This window comes from Lynx canadensis, chromosome A2 (genome assembly GCF_007474595.2).
Source record: "Lynx canadensis isolate LIC74 chromosome A2, mLynCan4.pri.v2, whole genome shotgun sequence".
Classification (NCBI taxonomy): Eukaryota; Metazoa; Chordata; class Mammalia; order Carnivora; family Felidae; genus Lynx; species Lynx canadensis.
In genome coordinates, this window is record NC_044304.2 from 21,596,219 (window position 1) to 21,603,002 (window position 6,784).

Here is a 6,784-nt window from a genome sequence, read left to right on the forward strand (position 1 = left end):
CGGAGCCCTCCTCGTCCCGCCCCCGCCCCGCCCCCTGGCCGCAAGAGCGACCAGTAGCCTAGCCTTCCCGCGCCGTTCCGGGAAACCCAGGACCACGTCGTCCTGGGCGCCTAGGGACCCAGCCCCACTCTATCCACCTGCCTAACCTCCCCCTCCCCCTGTTCGGACCAGACATTTGCTGGGCAGCTTGGGGCTGCCAGGCTCCTGAAACAGAACTGCCCTGCCGGAATTAATTATACAGACAAGTAATAATAACTCCAGGTTCTAGGCTTAGCTCAGTTTGCCTGACTCACATCTTCACTGCAGAATGTTCTGTCTCCTTCCTCCGCACAGCTCTGGGTGGAATTGAGAGGGGAGGTTTCATTGGTAACCCATTTTACAGATGAGCAAATTGAGACCAGCCAAGGTCACATGGCTTGTGGGTGCAGAGGTCTTCCCTAGCAGAATGGCTCCATCTACAAGCCCCAGTCCCAAGAGAGTAAGCCCCAGGGCTTTGGGGGCCTATAAGATGGGGATTATGAAAATGAGAATTAGCAGTAGTAGTAATGATAATACCAGCTGACGTTAACTGAGAAATTACAAGTGGCAGGCCTTTCACAAATTATTAGGGCCTAAGGGCTGCAAGATCAAAGGGAGGTATCACCAGGGTATATCATGGTCAGAGGCCTAGCAGGGTCTGAATAAAGAGGACATGACTTTTGGGGTGCCTGGGTGGCTGAGTCAGTTAAGCATCTGACTTTGGCTCAGGTCATTGTCTCGAGGTTCATGAGTTGGAGCCCCGGGTCAGGCTCTGTGCTGACAGCTTAGAGCCTGGAACCTGCTTTGGATTCTCTGTCTCTGTCTCTGTCTTTCTCTGCCCCTCCCCCCACTTGCACTATGTTTCAAAATATATCAATAAACATTACCAGTTTTTTTAAAAGGAGGACATGGCTTTGAAACCATTTGAGAGCTCTGTATCTTCCAACTCTATTTCCTTTAGAGCAGTGGTTTCCTATTCCAAACCTCAATTTCCCCATCTGCCTGGTGGGACTAATCCTTGCCACTCTGCACCCACCCTGGTCTCTGATGATGGCAGGAGACTCAACCAGGCTCTGGAGACCCAGTAGTGATGGAGCCCCCCTCCCCACCATGGGGCTCTAGGGTCCCCTGGGGGCAGCTTCTCATCTTGGGTCCAGGTGAATGAGATCTGTTTCATCCTGGCTTCAATTGTATTTCAGGGGCTCCTGGCTTTCTTTCCCCAGGGTCCACTTCAGGACCAGAATCCTGAGTTGACTGGAGGTGTTTGTCCAAGTGGGTACTCCTGTCCCCAGGTCCTGAGTCATTATTCAGCCACATGCACCTCATAAATCACATGGCAATCGGGAGGGAGACCTTGGGTCCTGCTGGTCACGGCTTTATGCCTGGTGTCAAGCTGCCATTTTGCTCCTCTACTCCCTTCCCATCACCCCCATCCTCTTTCAGCCTCCTGGTTATGCTCCCTGGGGCTGCTAGAGAGAACTTCTGCTGCCTCCCAGCTAAGCTCCCCTTGCTCTCCCTCCACCCGTAGAACACATTTCCTTGTGGTGTGCATGCTCTGCTACTCCCACCTCTCTCCCTTGTCCTCTGATGGTGCCCCCACACCCACACCATTCCAGCCACACTACCCTTTTTGCTTTCCTTAAAAAACACTAAGCCCACTCCACCTAGAGGTTTTTGCATGTGTTATTCCCCAAGTCAGTAATGCCATTCCTGAACCCTTCGCGTGGCCTGGATCCAGAGCAGCCCTCCTTCCCATCTGTGGTGTCCCCTGCCACCTCCTGGAGAGCTTTATCCCAGGGACTACGACTGTGTCTCATATACAGTAGGTGCTCAGTAAATGCCTTGGGAATGAAAGCATAACGTTGCATGATTTGTCCAAGGTCACACAGCCAGCAACTGCTAGAGCTGCACCCAGGGACAGAGTGTCCCTGGGAGACATCAGGGCAGGGAATCTGGCTTTTTAGGAGTTGGGACACAAAGGGACACTGCTGGAGGATAGGAGGTGGCACAGCTGTCCTGCTGCCAGCATCAGGTGTCAGCAAAAGGCCACAGCGACCTGAAAGTAGAGTCATGCACAGGAGGCTGAGCCATCCCCAGGACCCACACGGCACTTGGGGAGAAGGGCACACTTAGGGCAACCTGGGCAATGCAAGTCCCCATGTAAGTTTCCACAGCCGGCTCCCCGGGGACCTCCAGGATCACTGGAAGGGGCTTGAGAGGGAAACTGGGGTGCTGAGGGGTAACATACAGCCTGGCACTGTTATTGGGGGTAGCTTTTGGTCACCACGACAGTGCTGATGGATTGTAATGGCTGCCTGGAGCTGAATGTTGACCACAGAATTCTGAGCTACATTTCAGAAGGAAATGCCAGGACCCATCAGCAATGCTGAGCAGAGGCGACTGGTATGGGAGACTGGGAGTGGGAGGCATGCTTCTCCCACTTCTGCTGGGTACTGCAGGGAGCCGGGCTGGGCGCGAGCGGGAGCAGAGACGGCTGGAACCATGGGACTGCCACATGCTCACACACACACACATTCACACACACACATACACTCACTCATGCCATTTCCCTCTCTTGCCTGTCCTGGAGAGTGCAGGCGGCATCACCACAGCACCTTCGTGGCCCCCTGTAAAGCCTGTGTGCTTTAACTAAGGCAAAGGGCAGAGCCAAGGCCCCGCTTCTTCTGCTGCTTGGCCCATGGCGTCCAGCCAGCCCTTCCAGCACAAAGGCTCCCACAATGCTCATGCCCTTAGACAGCAAGCTCCATATCTGGGAGATGATCCTGAGGGAAACCCCGGCTGCAAACAGGTCTGGGCAGCAGAGGACAGGGACTGGCAGAGGCCTGAGTGGTCATTTTACCAGATCAGCATGAAGCCCAAACCTCAGAAATGGGTTTACTCATTTACTCAGAGTTTATTGACTTGGGGACCACAATCAGGAGGGCCTGGGGGGGAAATGCAGGTCCTTAATGGCCCCTACGACCAGTCTTGGCAGTCCTCTCAGTGGCTACATCATTAGAATTGCCTGAAGCAGTTACTCAGCATGCGGCTCCCTGGGCACGACATCTAACCTTCTGAATCAAGAGTCTCTGAGGTGGGGCCTGCGCTTCTAAGAAGATTCTCAGGCAATTCTGTTTGGGGGTTCTAAGAGCTCTGCAGAGAAAAACGTCGAGAAGACCATTAGGACTTGGGTTCTGGAGCTGAACAGACCTGGGGTCAATGCTTTGCTGGGTGCCCTCTAGGGCTGAATATGCTACAGCCGGTTGGGCATTGAAATTTCAGCATCTGGTGGGAAGATGTTGTGATATGTTGGTAACAGGGTGAAAGCAAGGTGTAGAACAGCAGGTAGAGCGTGATTCTACTTCTGTCAAAGATAAAAAAAAACAAACACAAAACGGGGTGCCTGGGTAGCTCAGTAGGTTGAACATCTGACTTCGGCTCAGGTCATGCTGTCTTAGAGCCCGTTTCGGATCCTCTGTTCCCCCTCTGCCCCTCCCCTGCTCGCACTCTTTCTCTCAAAAATAAATAAACATTAAAAAAGTAAAAAAAAAAAAAAAAAAAAAAAAAGCTAAAAGCATGTGCGTGCATGCTGCCCCTATATGTGTGTGTTTGTAAGTTTGTGTGGATGAGGAGAGCCGGCAGAGATAGGCAGGTGGACTCTCAGATTTCTCTTTTGTTGGAATTTAGTGCCAGTGAACACGGATGACTTTTCTAGTCCAAAAAAAGCAAAACAAAATTCTATCTTGAAAAAATGTTGTTGAGGTCAGGGGATGCCTTTTTATGAAGACACTTTTTCTCATGATTTTCCATGATTATGTAAAGCTGCCCCTGTGTTTCACAAGCCAGGCTGCGGCCCTGGCTGTTTTGGGGTTGGGAGCACACCCCCAGGCGGTGGGTGCTCGTCCTCCCGTCCTTGCTTTGCTATCCACGTGAAGCTTGGGGCAGAGCTGCCCTGATGTGCTCCTGCACATCCACTGAGCAGGCACTGATGAGGCGTGAACAGTCCCAAGCAGCTGCATTCCTGAGTGACAGTGCTGGGCATCGCTTTGGCAGCTCTAGGCCCATGTGTATGCTCCTGCGGCACGCCTGGGCTGGGCACTGGCATTGGGCTTGCATCGGAGCCAGCATCCGAGTCCGGGGCCTCCAGACACTTCCCTGGACTCCTATCCAGGGCTGCGGCCTGCAGGGGACTGGAATAATTCCTATGTGAGTGTGTGTCTAGCCTCATGGCCACCGAGATCGAGTAGAGGGCCCACTGCGGGCATTCTCTATAGGCTTGTACATTGATTAATTAAGTTTTCATAAACCCATCTTTCCTCTCAATGCCCCAAATTTCATTCTGGAGGCACGTTTGGGAAAATGCCTTTTTTGATAATGTTGCCCCCAGGAAGGTGAGATCACATAAGGTTCAACTCATGAAAACTCTGTTGTTTTTTTTTTTTTAGTTGACTTTTGTTTTTGCTTTTGTTTTTATTTTTAAAAACAGGTTTTTGGGTGCCTGGGTGACTCAGTCGGTTAAGAGTCTGACTTCCACTCAGGTCATGATCTTGCGGTTCATGAGTTCAAGCCCCACGTCAGGCTCTGTGCTGACAGCTCAAAGCCTGGAGCCTGCTTCAGATTCTGTGTCTCCCTCTCTCTCTGCCCCTCCCCTGCTCATGCTCTGTCTGTCTGTCTGTCTCTCTCTCAAAAATAAATAAACACTAAAAAATTTTTTTAAATAAATAAAAATAAAAGTAAAACATGCTTTGGGCAAAAACCTAGAAGGTATAGGGGCATATGGTTGGCTCAGTTGGTACAGTATGTGACTCTCAGTCTTAAAGTTGTGAGTTCAAGCCCCATCTTGGGCATGGAGTCTACTTAAAATAAATACATAAAATAAATTGATTAATTAGTTTAAAAAAACACCTAGAAGGTACAGGAAAATTTTAAAGTAAAATAAAATCATGCATAATTCCATCCAAAGAAGGTTAAAAGTCGTTTGTTCATTTGATGAATATTATTCATTAGGATTGTTATAAAGAAAATAAAGCAGGGTCAAAGGTCAAGGTCTTGGAGAAGGGCTGGAGAGGGGCAGCAGGACACATCTGGACCCCAGGTATCAGGTGCGGCTGAAAACTAGAGTCATTGCTCAATATGTGTTTGCTATTACGGGTTCTTTTTAAAAATTATTATTTTTAACACATTGTCAGGATCGTATACAATTTGCCATTTTTCTCCTACATTTTCTCATCAGCATTCTGAAATTTTTCCAAGACTTCATTTTTACTAGCTGTGTATCGTCCTGTCATAGAGTGATGTCCTCATTTACTAGCCGCCCCTTAGTGGTGGATATTTGGAGTGTGTCCATTTTTCACCATTCTATATTACCCTGCTGTGAACATTTTGGTGCCTATAACCTTTGTCCTCCTGGCAGGTTATCTCCAGAACCCAGAGTTCTAAATAGGAAAGTACTGGGTCAGAGGGTGGCAACCCTTCTAGAGCTCTTGATACATATTTGGCAAAGAACTCTCTAGAAAGTGGTTCTGTGACTCAGTCACCTTTGTCTCTCACTGGAGATGTCCCAGCATGCACTCAGAGTAGAAAGTGGAAGAGGGAATCTGAAACCTGCATGGCCTTGGGTGGATCCCTGCCCTTCTGAACGGGACCTCAATTTCTTCATATCTAGGAAATGGATTCATGCTTGCAACACAGAGGCTGAGTTTCCCCTTTGTGCCAGGCCCGGAGTGCTGGCTCAGAGCCTTGCTGGGCTACTCTCTGCCTGCAGGAAGCCAGTTCAAGTGAGTTTAGCAGGGCTGCAAGGCTGCTGTCTTTTTCACAGGCTTGGGAGCTATTCTTGGCGGTGTTATGCTGGCAGTAAGAGGGGTTGGACCCCAGTGGCCAGCACGCCAAAGGAAGATCAATGAGAAGAGAGAATCCTCTTTGATTGAATAGAATTTTGTACATGGCTTTCTCCTGGACATCTGCAGACCCTGGGGCCCTAGGCACATGGGAAGGAGGAGCGGATGGGAAAGGGAACCTGGAGACAGGAGATGACGCACCAGCTCCTTGACTTCCTGGGACCCAGACACACGTGGCTCCTTCCTTTCTCATGTAATGCTTCTTTTTAAAAACTATGGCTTCACTGAGATATAATTAACACATCACAAAATCCACCCTTTTAAAGTGTACAATTCTGTGATTTTTGGAATTGTGCAATCATAGAATTCTAGAGTTGTACAATCGTTACCATGATCCAATTTTAGGACATTTTCGTCACCCCAAAAAGAAACTCACACCTATTACTGGTTGCTCCTTATTTACCCCTCCCTGCCAGGCCAGGGCTACCTCAAAGCTACTTTCTGTATCCATGAATTTGCCTATTCTAGACGTATCAGATAAATGGAATCCTACAATATATGTTTTGGGGGACGGACTCCTTTCACTTCATATGTTCAGGGCTCATCCATGTTGTATGTAGCACGAATCAGTGCATTATTCCTTTTTTTTTAAATTGAGGAATCATTTTCCATTGTATGGACAGACCACATTTTGTTCATGCATTTATGGGTTGATGGACATTTGGGTTGCTTCCATTCTTTTGCTGTTATGAATAAAGCTGCTTTAAATGGTGATGTAAAACTGTGTGGATAGATATTTTCTTTTTTTAAGTTTACTTATTTATTTTTTGGAGAGAGAGAAAGAGAGAGGGGAGGGGCAGAGAGAGAGGGAGGGAGACAGAGAATCCCAAGCAGGCTCCACGCTGCCAGGGCAGAGCCCAATGCTGGAC